The sequence below is a fragment of the Euprymna scolopes genome, chromosome 15 (assembly GCF_053919585.1).
Source record: "Euprymna scolopes isolate OS-2025 chromosome 15, ASM5391958v1, whole genome shotgun sequence".
NCBI lineage: Eukaryota > Metazoa > Mollusca > Cephalopoda > Sepiida > Sepiolidae > Euprymna > Euprymna scolopes.
The window spans coordinates 20187125-20202467 of NC_136496.1; the positions used below are offsets into that span (position 1 = coordinate 20187125).

The following is a 15343-nucleotide window of genomic DNA, read 5'->3' on the forward strand; positions in this document are numbered from 1 at the left end:
GGTTTATTCGTTCGGGAATCTTCAGTGCAGGGTGTCACGATTAATACCAGTATATATATAATCAATATTTATATAATTTCAAAACAAATTTTTTAAAGCAATTAGATTCTCAATATAAAGTACACTGTTAAAACGAATCCATAGAAAAGTTCGGGTCTGACGCATGACATTGTGCCTTTTAACTCAAATGACACTTTGAAGTTCTTCAAAGCCTCTCAGTTGTCTCTCAGTGAAGCATTCGGACAATGAACTGGCCTATACACAAAATGGCCATTGGTGTTTATACAGAAGAGAAAGATAACTATTATCGGTTGTGTACATCTCCTTCAAATCCTTGAGCCATTTTATTGCAAATTTTGCAAATCTTACATAGGCGACATCAAGACATTCAGCAATAGAGTGGTCTTACAGAAGAGTAACATGAAAATCGCAGAAAACAGACACCTCTACGTTTCTAAACACGTGCATGCACGCAGTGGCAATAACTCCAAAATAATTCCAATTTTCTAAACAGACAATTATTTTACTTACTTACACAGGAGAAAAATACATAACAACCTTCACTCCCAAATCAAATAGAGCCTAATATCAATCAGAACTAACATATTAAAACACACACACGCACACTCACACACATACACGTATGTTCACACACACAAGCACAACATTCCCCATCGTCTTTAATGTAATACATTGAACAATATCAACCTTACTTTACTATGAGATTAACAACACTGAGAAATACCAAGTATCACAGTATAGTATCTTTTCTGATACTAGACTACACCTCTTCTGTCCTTGGTCACTGGAGGAAAAATCCCTCATTATTGAGACAATTTTTATTCTTGAACCTCTTTTGGGAAACTGACTTCTCCCCACACTAAAACCCGATCCTCAATCTAACTCTAATCTCGTGGGGAGACAAATAAATAGGAATGCTAATAAATAACATATCTTTCTGTCTATTTATAAAGATCGTTCCTTTTTATCAACAAATGTTTCTCATCAAAAAATGCCTTTAACCAATAACGTATAATATGAATAAAAACATTAGAATGTCCTGGATTGTTAATGGTCTATTCTCTTACATAGGTAAAGGAACGTGGACTGAGAACGGTCCAGGAAAATCTAACTTAAATCTATAGAAATGACAGTCTCCGGAATGTTAAAACTAATCATAATTAGCTATTTACTTATAATTATTAAATTATAAATATTATGAATATCCCAACAAACTAAAACTCAAACCACAACAATAAACAAATTAAAATCTAAACAGAACTTAATCACATTTCATAAGCCAATACAAGAAACACACACACACTTACATACCCCTTCTCCACACGTACACAACCACACGTATATGAAGTACCAATGACCCCCACACCTCCACACAGGCAAGAAGAAAAATAAGTAAAAAAGAGAAAAATAGAAACCAAAGACGACATTATTCAGGGACCAAGATCTGACTCCAATAAACGAACAAGGAGCAAAAACATAAATAAGTATGAGAACATCAAGAAACACAAATTTGGCCACTTCTTGAAAAAGTCTTCTATTAGCAGAATGGATAACATTTTAAATATATATATATATATATATATATATATATATATATATATATATATATATATATATATATTTCAGTCGTCGACATACAGTCCCGTTTCGTTGTATCACAACGCATCAGTGCCGCTAGACCAGCACCTCTCCCAAGGCGAGGATCGAACCTAGAACCTATATATATATGTATATATATATATATATATATATATATATATATATATATATATATATATATATATATATAAAGCTGAACGTCTCTGTGTGTGCCTGGTCACGAATAGTCACTATAATAGGCAACCATATAGGAGCCTATTCGTGATCACATACACACACACACACAGACGTTCCGCTTTATATATATATATATATATATATATATATATATATATATTAACACAGAGACGTTCAGCTTTATATATATTTTTTCATATCTATCTGCGTAAGTATACTTTGATAATTATGTTTCAGTTTGAATAAATATGGTATAATAAAATTATGGGGTGTTCGTTCGCGCCAGACCTCCATAGAATGGAAATATCTCACAAAGTTTTACAAGTTTTTTTAACATAGATCCACAGAATATTGTGATAAGTGTTTCAGTGTAAACAGGTATGGTGTAATAAATTATGGAGTTTATCTATTTTATTTTTACTTTCATCATATTTTGCTTTGATTTTGATACCCCCAAATTCGAAGCTATCTCTTTACAACCCTTCCTTTCATAACCTATTATACTTTTATAAATCAGAGTCCATATTCTGTTTTGGAACCCAATCAACGACCGGTACTTTTGCTAGTATATATATATTTAGTAAGATGATTGATAATTTATAATTAACATTAAAAATTAAAAATCGGTTTCATAAGGAGGAATAAAACAAAATCAATAAATTGTACGATCGTTTCAGACACGATGTTATTATTGAGATAGACACTAAGTCATGGACAATAATTTTAACATATAGTTCGTTGAAACAAAGTCTCCTCATTGGCAAAGATAATGGTTCGGTTTTTTTCAAAGACACCAAAAATAAACCTAGCATTTTTTTTAAATAAGGCAGACGTATCTTATAATGGTTCGCCGTTTAAAATTCGTAAGTATCATCGTCAAAGCATTCATTTGGATTGTAAATGTACCTATTTACTATGCCTCCCCACGGGACAGAGTTAGACACCAGGGTCGTTTTTTGACGTGGAGAAAAGGTACAAAAATAAAAATTGTCTCAGTCGTGAAGGATTTCTCCTCCACCGAAAGAGAACAAGAAATAGAAGTGCAGCATCTGAAGAATAGATACTACACTTTGATCTTGTCCCGAAGGCCAAGACCGTCCAAATGAATTATTGATTTGTTTTGTTCCTACTATGCATATATATATATATATATATATATATATATATATATATATATATAAACAGAGAGGAGAGAGTTAGACAGAACGACAGACAGACAGAAACATACATAGATAGATAGATAGATAGATAGATAGATAGAGAGTGAGAGAGAGAACAGAATCCCTCAGCGATGCAATCGATTTTACTAATATATACCGTATACAGATGTTCATCTGAAGAATGGTTTATAATGAGCGAATTGCTTGTTTTATATCCATATATTGTATCTTATTTTTTTTGTTGGACATTTGAAGGTGATATGCGTTTCTGTTATAGTTTCTTGAGAATACGAAAAATCCATCTGCATATTGCTTTGAACGTTATTTTCACATCTTTCTTTATTCAATCTCTATTTTCTTTCTTTTCCCACCCCAGGCGCCATTCTCTTAAAAAAAGACCTCGTGTTGAACACCTATTGAGCTTCGACATCTTCAGTAATGGCCCGCGATGTTCGTTTCCTATCTTTTCTATTCCGTTTCACAATTTGAGAGGCGTTGATCAATTGCGTTATTGTTGGCGCCGAAACCTTTCGCTCTAATCATCGGTTGTAAATTGTTTTCCAAATGCTTTACTTGGCGAATTACAATTTCTATTTGTAAACCAAAACGAGGCTGTCATAATTATATGCGGTCGCCATTTTTGTTTTCTAAATTTAAATTACTCTAGTGATATTAAATTATGAATGGACAGTTCTATCGTTGTCATTATTTATAGTCAACAGGCCGCCTAAAGATGATTTCGCTTTATTTTGTTTCATCATCATCATCATCATCATCATCGTTTGACAGTAGTCGAGATTTTTTTTTCTTAATAGAAGATTACCACATATCATGAGCAGGAGTTCACTTAAGGATAAGAGGTAACATAAGTAAGGTAGTTTGGGAGGTAACTAAATTTATTATCAGCGATGATGAAACTTTGGTGTGGCATAGTTATTTGACAGGATGGGCCAACAAAACGTTCAATTATCAAGTTATGGTAAACAGGGAAGCAGTCCCACGGTATCGTGTTCCATAGAGGGGCAGTTCTATGAAAGAAACCTTGCTCGAAGAATTTGCATGTACTCTTAGGGACAGATGGAGAGTAAGGAAACTTGTTGTAGTTAAACGAGTATTTGTAACAAACGTTTTACAGAGGTGGGGGCACAGATTAGAGATCAGTAGAGCACTTGCCATGAAAGTAAGGATGGGATAGAAATAGACTCGCGACGTCTCTTCTGCGTGAACGAGATAGTAGGGAGGAGAAACTTTCCAAAGACGGTTTTGGACCAATTCAGAGGACGGTGTACTCTTAGGAGCCCCACCCCGCTGTGGCAGCAGAACTCTGGCTCTTCTTCAGGAATATCAAATGAATGCTTCAGTTTAGACCAAAATCGAACCATTATACTTAATTTTGTTTTATTTTAAACTTTAAATCAAGCGATTATTTAAAACTAACTTTTATAAAACGAACAGTAGCTTTCTTACATCGCAACGTAGACTACACCGTATTAAGGAGTAATTAACTGTAGGTAAGGAAGTAAAGCTTCCTCCCAATGTATCCCCTACTAGAGCAGACAAACAATCGATTTGATTGTAAATTGGATAACATTTTAATATATATATATATGCCGATTTCAGTGACTATGAAAGTATTAGAAGTGTTAAACATTCGTTGATCTCCATGCAATTCCGGGCAATACGCACTAGCATATATATATATATATATATATATATATATATATATATATATATATATATATATATATATATATATATGCACCTGCGCTGTTTTTATGTTTTATGGAACCATTATGTCAGAGTTTTTGAGAAGAGCTCGCGTTACGTTAAAATTAACATATTTTATACCACCAGTTTCTAACTTAGTAATAAGGATGATAAAACAAGGTGGGGATAAAAATAAAATATTTAAACAGTTAAATAAAGCATTTGTTCGTTATCCTGATGCTTTTGAATCGTTTAAGATAAAACAGACTATATTAATAAAGGAAATCCAAAACTATATTAGCAATGTATAAAATGTATTTATAATTACATATAATACATTTTTATATATATAAAAAATGTGTATATATGTAAAAATATTTTAACCTTTATATATCTAATTTTAAATAAATAAGAATGTAAATATACTAAATACTAATCATAGTGGGGGTGATAAGTAGTTAAATGGATAAATCCTAATCTTATAAATACAAGACTGATAAATTAAAAAAATGTATCCATTTTAAATGTGGAAATTGATGAATCGCACAGGTAAGAAATTCATTTTTATAGTATGAAAAGGTTAGTAATTGCAATTAAGAATAGTAAATTGGATCAAATGTTTGTAACATGTCTTCTTCCTAAGATTAAGGTAGGTGGTGTTTGATCAACACTGCTGGGGAGCCATGATGTAATATACTGTTTTGTTTTTAAATCCCCGAAACAGTGTTTCATGATAAACAACTGATGATCCCTTGAAAAATAAATTATTGGTATTATAGTAAATTCGAGAGCGAGTTGATGCAGTGATTGCAGGTGATTAAATGACTTACTGACTGGATGGTTTTCTAACGAATGATAAAAATATTTTTGTATAGTTTAAAATCTTCAAAGACTATATATATAATTCTTTTTCATTTTCTTCTTCCTCTTCTTCTTCTTTTATTATTATTAGTAGTAGTGGTAGTAGCAGTAGTACTATATATATATATATATATATATATATATATATATATATATATATATATATATATATATATATGTATATATATATAGGGAGATATTCTTGGCCTGATGATGTGATTTTCCCTAGCAGGGTGGTCACTGAAAAATATTTGCATATGTGTAGTCACTAGTTTTCATATTCAATACATAAATATATATATATTATATATATATATATATATATATATATATATATATATATATGAATATATAGGCAAAATGTGTGTGTTTGTGCGTGTGTGTGTGTGTGTGTGTGTTTGTATGTCTCAAAAACTTTTGGACAGAGGTGGCAGATTTTCACGAGATTAGTATCATTTTTAATTTCGTCCCTTTGGACAACAAATATTGAAAAATTGGCTAAAAAAATTAATACGTTCAACCATAACTGGGCACTTTTCTACAGGGAGAGGTGGCAAAACATCGTTCCTTCATGAGATTTTAGCCAAATACGCATACGCAAAAAATGTTTTTTTTTAATTAGTTTTAAGTTTATAAAAACAGACCCAATTTCGGTGGCGGCTTGCAGCTGAATTGGTTAACGAGCAGCGTCGTTATCTAAAGATTGTACGTTCGAGCCGAGATGTAAGATTTTTTTTTTCGATTTTAAAGTTTTTATATTGAAACGGTTTTTTTTTCATCACGTTCGCTGTTTATTTTTTGTTTTTGTTTTTCCGATTTTTTAAAAAGTTTCAACATCGTTCGCTTACACGTTTATTTTCTAAGATTTTTTTAAAGTTTTAATATTGAAACATAGTTTTTTAAGCCATGTTTTCGTTCTTTTTTATGCATCTCGTTTAAAGAAGTTTAACATCGTTGTTTTATTTTATAATATTTAAAGGTTTATTACTTCGCTTATTCTTTAGTTCCAATTTTGTTCGATTACCCCCCCCCCTTTACACACCCACCTCCAAACACCCGGGCAACGCCGGGCACTTCCGCTAGTAATAATATAAAAGTTCGACTCTAAAATGTTCTTAAAATATAAAACGGTTTGAATTGACCATTTTTTTTTTTCATTCTTTCTAAAATATCAAACAAAAAGACCCTATAGCCTATTGGCTTTCTTTCTTTCTTTCTGTGTGTCCCTGTCTCTCTTTCTCTCTTTCTCTCTTCCTCTCTCTATACGATTTTTTTTCTGTTTCCGAAATGGAAAAGGTCATACATTTCATTACATCCAAAATATATTTTCAAATATTTGCACTGGTGTTTTCTTTTCTTAATTTCATTCATCAAGAGAAAGTCTCGCAGTAAAGATGAAACGTAAATTAATGTGATCCACTTTTATCTCTCTGTTTTGTCGAGATACTATTTTCTTTTATTGTAAAATAGCTATCTATCCCTCTCTTTATATATACACATATATATATACATATATGTATATATATATATATATATATACATATATATATATATATATATATATATATATATATATATATATATCAATGCTTCCGTTCAGTTTCGAAAGACAAAGCATATCCCTTAGGGTCAGTAGCGCGTGTAATTGTGAGGCAAGGGTTGGGCAATCCCCAACCACACCTCTCTTGAATCGGCACTGTTTGAGTCCAGTGGCAAGGAGAAAACCAGGACGACGGGAAACAATGCCGAGATAAACGGAGAGCACATAACGCATCCGAAAGTCCCAAATGGTCACCCATTTAGTACTGACTAGGATAAAGGTTGCTTAACTTCTGTGATCCAGCGGAAACCAGTGTGTCACCGTTATATATATATATATATATATATATATATATATATATATATATATATATATATATATATATATATATATATATATATATATATATATATATATATATATATATATATATATATATACTTCATTTACTCACATAAAACTAATATCGAAAGAATAAATTTATGAGTAAACTTTAAGTATTTACTTCAAAGTGCTCAATACGTAGGTAGAGCTAGTTAGTTAGTTAGTTAGTTATAAAATATATATGGTGATTAAGCTACACTGAATATTCTGCGTTTCATCCACTCTAGGACTCTAATTTTAATGAGTAATACATATACGTAATATATATATATATATATATATATATATATATATATATATATATATATAATTATAGACTATAATAATTTTGAAAGGGCTATATCTATCTATCTATCTATCTATCTATATATATATATATATATATATATATATATATATATATATATATATATATATATAGCGTAACGTCTGTGTGTGTGTCTGGTCACGAATAGGCTCTTATATGGTTGACTATTATAGAAAACCGATCACCTATAGCGATAGGAGGTGTATCGAGACACAGTAATGGGTATGTTTGATCTGGCATAATGATGATTAATTAAAATTGTGGGGTTTACGAACGCGCCTGGTCAACAATGTATAGAAATAAAAAAAATTGAAAAATTAAAAAAAAAAAGACGTTTACAAGTTTTTTTTTATATAGATGTACATAATAATGCTTTGATAAGTAATAGAGATGGTATAATAAAATTGTGGGGTCAGCGTTCGCGCCTGGCCTTCATAGAATGGAAATAGGCGAAAACTTTAATAAAGACTTTTTATACCTATCTGCGAAAGTATACTTTGATAATTATGTTACAGTTTGAAGAGATATGGTATTATAAAATTATGGGGTGTTCGTTCGCTCCTGACCTCCATACAATGGAAATATCTCACAAAGTTTTACAAGATTTTTTAATATAGATCCACAGAATATTGTGCTAAGTGTTTCAGTGTGAACAGGTATGGTATAATAAATTATGGGGTGTATCTATTTTATTTTTACTTTTATCATATTTTGCTTTGGTTTTGATGCCTCTGAATTCGAAGCTATCTCTTTACAACCCTTCCTTTCTTAACCTATTATACTTTCATAGATCAGAGTCCATATTCTGTAGGCTGTTTTTGAACCCAGTCAACAAACGGGTACTTTTGCTAGTATATATATATATATATATATATATATATATATATATATGGCTTCCTTTACTTTTGTAAGGGTGCCTGCGCGTAAAACATTTGTGACATTGTTGAATACCACTCGCAAGCGGAGGTTCTGGCAACTAGGAACCATGTCTAACCCATCTAGTACAAGCCAGGCTCAACGTTGATTAATTTCGGTAATTTGACGAGAACCGGTGTGTTAATGTTGTAATGCCGTATATATATATATATATATATATATATATATATATATATATATATATATGTGTGTGTGTGTGTGTGTGTGTGTGTGTGTGTGTGTGTATATATATATATATATATATCATAATGATTTTAGGGATAAAACTTTAAATATTGCAATTAGGAGGGGAAGACTTTTATAATTCATGATTAAAAGTAAATTGGTATATATATATATATATATATATATATATATATATATATATATATATATATATATATATATATATATATTCCTTTAATCTTTTCTCTAAAAAGGGGGACAAAGGAGGGAACAGAAGAGGAAAGAAAGAGAAAATGGGAGGCAGCTGACCGGTTTTGACCCTCGCTTCTCAATACTCGATACAGCTTTGAGAAGCGAGGGTCGAAACCGGTCAGCTGGCTCCGCATTTCCCTTTCTTTCCTCTCCTGTTCCCTCTTTTTCCCCTCACTTTTTGGAAAGAAGATTAAAGAAATATATATATATATATATATATATATATATATATATACATTTATATTTGGACAAATATTATTAAATAGCACGGAATTATTCTGTTTTACAATTTTCCTTTTTATCTTCTTCAATCTCCGAATAGTCCTTTTTGTGTTCTTCTCGAAATTGTATATGTTGGATCCATAATCGTGAGCGGTTTCGACAGAAGTATATATAAATGTGTTTAATATATGTAAATAAAAAAATTAAAAAAGTCCGCCCACCTAACTTGTAACAAGCTACCACGTGACTAGGAATATATATATATATATATATATATGTATATATATATATATATATATATATATATATATATATATATATATATATATATATATACGTAATTTAAAAAACAATTTTTACATTTATTTCTACACTGACTGAGGATGATAGAAGTACTTCTGTCGAAAGGGGTCGCGATTATGGATCCAACATCTACAATTTCGGGAAGAACACAAACGGGACTATTCGGAGATTGGAGAAGATAAAAAGGAAAATTGTAAAACAGAATAATTTCGTGCTATTTAATAATATTTGTCTAAATGAAAAAATGCTGCCTAATATACACAATATATGTATATATATATATATATATATATATATATATATATATATATACAAATTTACTTTTAATCATAAATCATAAATGTCTTCCCTTCCTAATTGCAATATATATATATATATATATATATATATATATATATATATATATATATATATTTATATATATACATGAAAATACACACACAAACACACACACACACACACACACACACATATATATATATATATATATATATATATATATATATATTATTTAGTGAACTGGCGTCTATTTAATGTTCACGACTATATATATATATATATATATATATATATATATATATGTTATATTTGAAGTCTGAGTAAACTACTGGTTTCGAGTTGATTTCATGTAACTACCATAGATCAAAATAGAGCCGAATTCGACGAGAGCCCATGCTTAAGAATTGCGGTGCGGCAGGCTTATTAGAAGTGCTTCTTGTTGTTCTTGCAAACACCAGTTGCCATGGCAGCGGCATACAAATCGCATCCTCGATGCAAACGACGCCCCGCACCCTCCACACATTGCATTCATCTGCAGACCGCCCATCGTAACCACAGCAACTGACTCCCTCTCACGGTTAACACTACTACCACTATTATAGCGATGCAGATTCTCCCTTGCGTTCTCGCCCTTTTCCTTCCTGGATCTAATAGAGTCCGACATCCCCCCCACGCACCCTAGCCTGTGAGTCATAAACATGACGGGGAGAATGAATATTGTGACGTATCGAAGATAGCATCGATATATTTGAAGCGGTATTTCAGGGTTATCTTGCGAGATCGTTGTCGTTGACCATTATTAGCGTTAACAGTTATAAAATCCATAGAATAAAGATCGATCAGTTTTGTTTCCCCCCCATTTGCTGTTCTGTCTCCCTAATCTCTCTTTTTTTCTTTCCATCTATACATATATCTTTCTGCATACACCAACACGCAAACTCATATATATATATATATATATATATATATATATATATATATATATATATATATATATATATATATATTTAAAAGTAAGCCTGTGTTTCATTTCTTAAAATTCATACTATTTTCCTGAAGATTACACGAAGAAATGAAACACACATATTTCCTTTCTGAGAATCATCATATAGTTGAAGTATCGAAAATATAAAATATCCCAACGTATTATGTTATTTCATAATATAAGTGAATATATACATATCTCTGTCTGTCTGTCTGTCTGTCTCTCTCTCTCTCTCTCTAAATATATATATGTATATATAATTAATATGTATATGTATACATATACATGTGTATATATTTTTATTTTTTTATTTTCAGAAGTTAAAATAAACTAACCTATCGGTACCCTCGGTTTCAAACATGATAATAGGGAACTGTTATATGCCCCAGTATTAAGTTCTCATCCGTCTATCTCAATCCAGTTTTAACGGTTCCCTATTATCAGGTTTTAAACCGACGGTACAGATAGCTTATCTTATCTGAACTTCTAAAAATACAAAATGTATATAAATATTACGTTCTTATTTTTTATTCGTTTTTTTTTTATTATATATATATATATAATAGAGATCTCTGCTGGGATTCTTTTTCCTTAAATGGACCTGTCGAACAAATTCGATTTCGTTTTAGCTGCAAGGGTTCAAAATTGACAAAAATGAATTAAAACTTAGCCGGCTTCAGTCGACAAAGCGTGTTATGTTTACGCAAATGTAAACGTGCATTTATATCTTGACAACGTTATTTTTAAAACTTTTCATATGCGTATTGACTTAGATCAGATGGTAATGAGAAAAGGGGGTGATGTAACTAGTTTTGTTTTGTTTCTAGCTAATGACACCCAAGTCATTGTTTTGTGTTTTACTTTTTAAAATGACTACAATATTTTAGGTAAATATAATGTTTAATAGAGTATCGGCTCTGTAATAATACATATATAATCTTAATTAAATAAAAATGTTATATTTACGCGGATTTTTACGACGCTGAGTGCCTGTAGTATATGTATCCCCGTTTTCTATTTACAAAATTTTAGTTAAGGTTTTCTCTTTTCATCCTTATGTAGTTAAAATCTGTTTTAAAATTGAAGACTTTTGCGAAATCGGTTTATGCAAATGCTAAGTTTACTTCTTAATATTTGGGGGGCTTGATAAGTGCTGACTTCCATGTAAAAATAAAAAATTCTATTTAACATTTTTAGTTTTTTGTTTTTGTTTTTTTTTCATCCGTATATAAATGAATTCTCTTTGGTCATTGTATATTCGTTAGAAATCGGATTACGTAGGTGCTTAGTCTGCGATAGGTAACAATTATTTATTTATTTATTTTTCCTTCCGGGAATCTAAACTGCATTCTTTATTTTTATTTTTGAATTTTTTTATACACAGCTTTTTTAGACTGTATATATAAATATATATATATGTGTGGAGGGGTGTCTGTACACACACACACACACACACACACACACACACACACACACACACACACACACACACACACACACACATATATATATATATATATATATATATATATAGAGAGAGAGAGAGAGAGAGAGAGAGTAAGTTAAGAAAACATATGGCAATTAAGCTACACAGAATATTCCGCGTTTTATTCTCGTGAGAATTCATCAAATAAGGTGGTTTTGTAACTGAGCGGGTGTATGCGTGTGGGCGTGTGTAAGAAAATCAGCATCAGCCGCAGGATAGTTTGCGCCACAGGAAAAAGAGGGAAAATATTCCACGTGGTCGAAAGAGAAGAAAAGCACAAGCCGGAGAAGATGGACGTGTTAATACGAGGGTGCTTGCCAGCTACAGATACTTTTAAAATAAATGTATGTGCAAAAGACATTGGAAATATAATGAAATGCTTTGATTTGGAAGAATCACGAATAAATGCATTACAATTACACTTAAAATAATGCCGAGTCAGATATTTATTTATTTCCATTGTATGTCTGTTTGCTCCTGCAACGACTGTAACACCATATTACAGTTTTCTGAACAACATGGGCGAAATTATTGTAGTAAAAATATGAGTGATACTTTAATGATTAGAAAGAAAATTATGAGATGTGTTTGCATAATGACAATATTCATTAAATAGATTACAATTGTCTGGCAAAAACATTAGCAACCCTTATAATTTTAATACAAATTAATGAAACTCACGCGGTAAGAATAAATAATGATGAGCAATTAATTTAACTTGATCACCCCAACACACAGTATCCTCGTTGGCAATTGCACTTAAGGGAACCGCGAGGATACTAAAAAGAGCTCTAGGTTGGTTTCAATAAAAAGTAGGGCAATGTTGGCAGCTGGTTTGGCTGCCCCATACCTAGTGTTACAATCTTCACAGGAAGACAATTAAAAAAAACAAGCACACACACACACACACACACACACACACACACACACACACACACACATATATATATATATATATATATATATATATATATATATATATATACAGACAAATAATGTTAAATAGCACGAAGTACAGTGGTTAGAGTTCTTGGAAAAATCAGTTGTAAAAAGTGATATTATACTGAACGTTGAAGGTTCAGTCCTCAATCTGGGCGACCGAAAAATTACAAATTGCTAATTATTTAGGACATCTATCCAGTCATGGCTGATGGAACAAGAACATGCCACCACCCGTGGAGTAAACGAAGTGTTCCGCTCGAAATAACGTCCAGATTCCCGAGTTTTACAAGATGCACCTGCAGAAGGTCGGAGGTTACATCGACTGAAGCGTTGTGAAAATCCCGCTCAAGATGATTACAGTTGTCCGACGTTAAGCCTGGTCACTTCAAAATGGGTTACGGTTTGAGAATACAACACGTCGTTCGTATATAGGAGGTCGGCGACACCTTTGTACAAAAACTGCAAAAGGTCGCCAGAGTCATCTGAACGAGCTATACATCTGACTGGACACTGCTTTCTGATGTAATATTCCATAAAAAGTCCCTCCTTGAAGGAGTTAAACAATTTCAACCCGCCCAAATCGAATACGGCAAGAGGAAACACATTATTGGATTTCTCGTAAGATCATACCGAGAAAAGTCGTGTCTCATCTTGTTTGCGGCCTTTGTTAAAATTTACATATAATAAAATCGCCCTTGCTTCTTTATGGATATCAGACATGAAGGTGGCTCCAAGGAGAGCATTGTAAAACATACGACGACAAAAATAAATTTCACCATCCTATTCCTCATAAAATGTTTGTACATGTAATTTGATCTTGGTATAGGGCTTTATTTTCAATCACGTTGCTAAGTAAAGAGACAAACAGATTGATTAAACTCATTCTACAAGATTGCGCGGATTGTATTGAAAATATATAAGAAACATATATATATATATATATATATATATATATATGAGCAAAGAGTTAATAAAAAATTGTTAAAAACACTTTGAAATGAGTTAAAAACATACTTAATCTGAAAAGGAAACACGAGATAAACGGATAGTCCTTAATCCGCAGAGTTTCGAAGAAATACTTTCCTTCTCATCAGAGGGAAGGAATTAGCAAAATGCGGGATCGGATTTTGCATGCAGAAGTATTTGATGAAACAACAAGTAAGTCAAAGATCTTACTTGAAAACAAAAAAAGTGAAGCAGATGGAATATGGTGAAGAAAAAGCTGATTACGCACGAATGGATAGTCTGGTGGAAGATAAACAATCCAGTGACGGTAAAATCCAAATGTAAAACTTCAAGAAAGTTAAAAGAATTTCCATTTGTACAAGTAAAATCCAAGGAAATAATATCTGGCTGAGATAATTTTATAAATATTAATTCTTTAATATTTATAATTTACTTTAATTTTACCATCTTATATCATTTTGGTAAATTCAATTGTAATTTTCATTATATATATATATATATATATATATATATATATGGAAAAACTGGTAATTAGTAAAAACCTGAAAAGAGTGCTCAATACTATTGCAGAGCAAATAAATGTTTTATTTTTTCATTACCGTTTTATCTCTTTGGTTACATATGTTTCAGATGTTTGACCATGTTTACGATCTAACAGCCTCGTCAGACCTTACATATATATATATATATATATATATATATATATATATATATATATATATATATATATATATATATATATAAACTGTTTCGTCTTAAAATTTTACTATTTATTTTTATGGCGTCACATCTTGTCACCAGCGATTTCAATTTTGAAAAAAAAAAAACTAACATGAGATTTTTAGAAGTCGAAGGCGTTATTTTTAAAGTTTAATTTATATATTATTTTGGCAATACTCGTTTAACTCGTTTTGTATACTTTTCAAAAATAGGAACTACTTTGATTATGCAAGCCTCACTTTCATTTATTTATAGAAACTGCAATTTCGTTGATCCTGCGTGTAAGAAAGGCGGCTAATCTCAGTAATTGATAATCGTCTGTCGACCTACT

At 31.2% G+C, this 15343-nt stretch overlaps 1 protein-coding gene across 2 annotated transcripts in view; it reads left to right on the forward strand.

Annotated features, from left to right (window-relative positions):
• LOC145293743 (follistatin-related protein 5-like) overlaps positions 1-15343 on the forward strand; it is a 622029-nt gene that overhangs the window by 61527 nt on the left and 545159 nt on the right. The window lies entirely within an intron of this gene.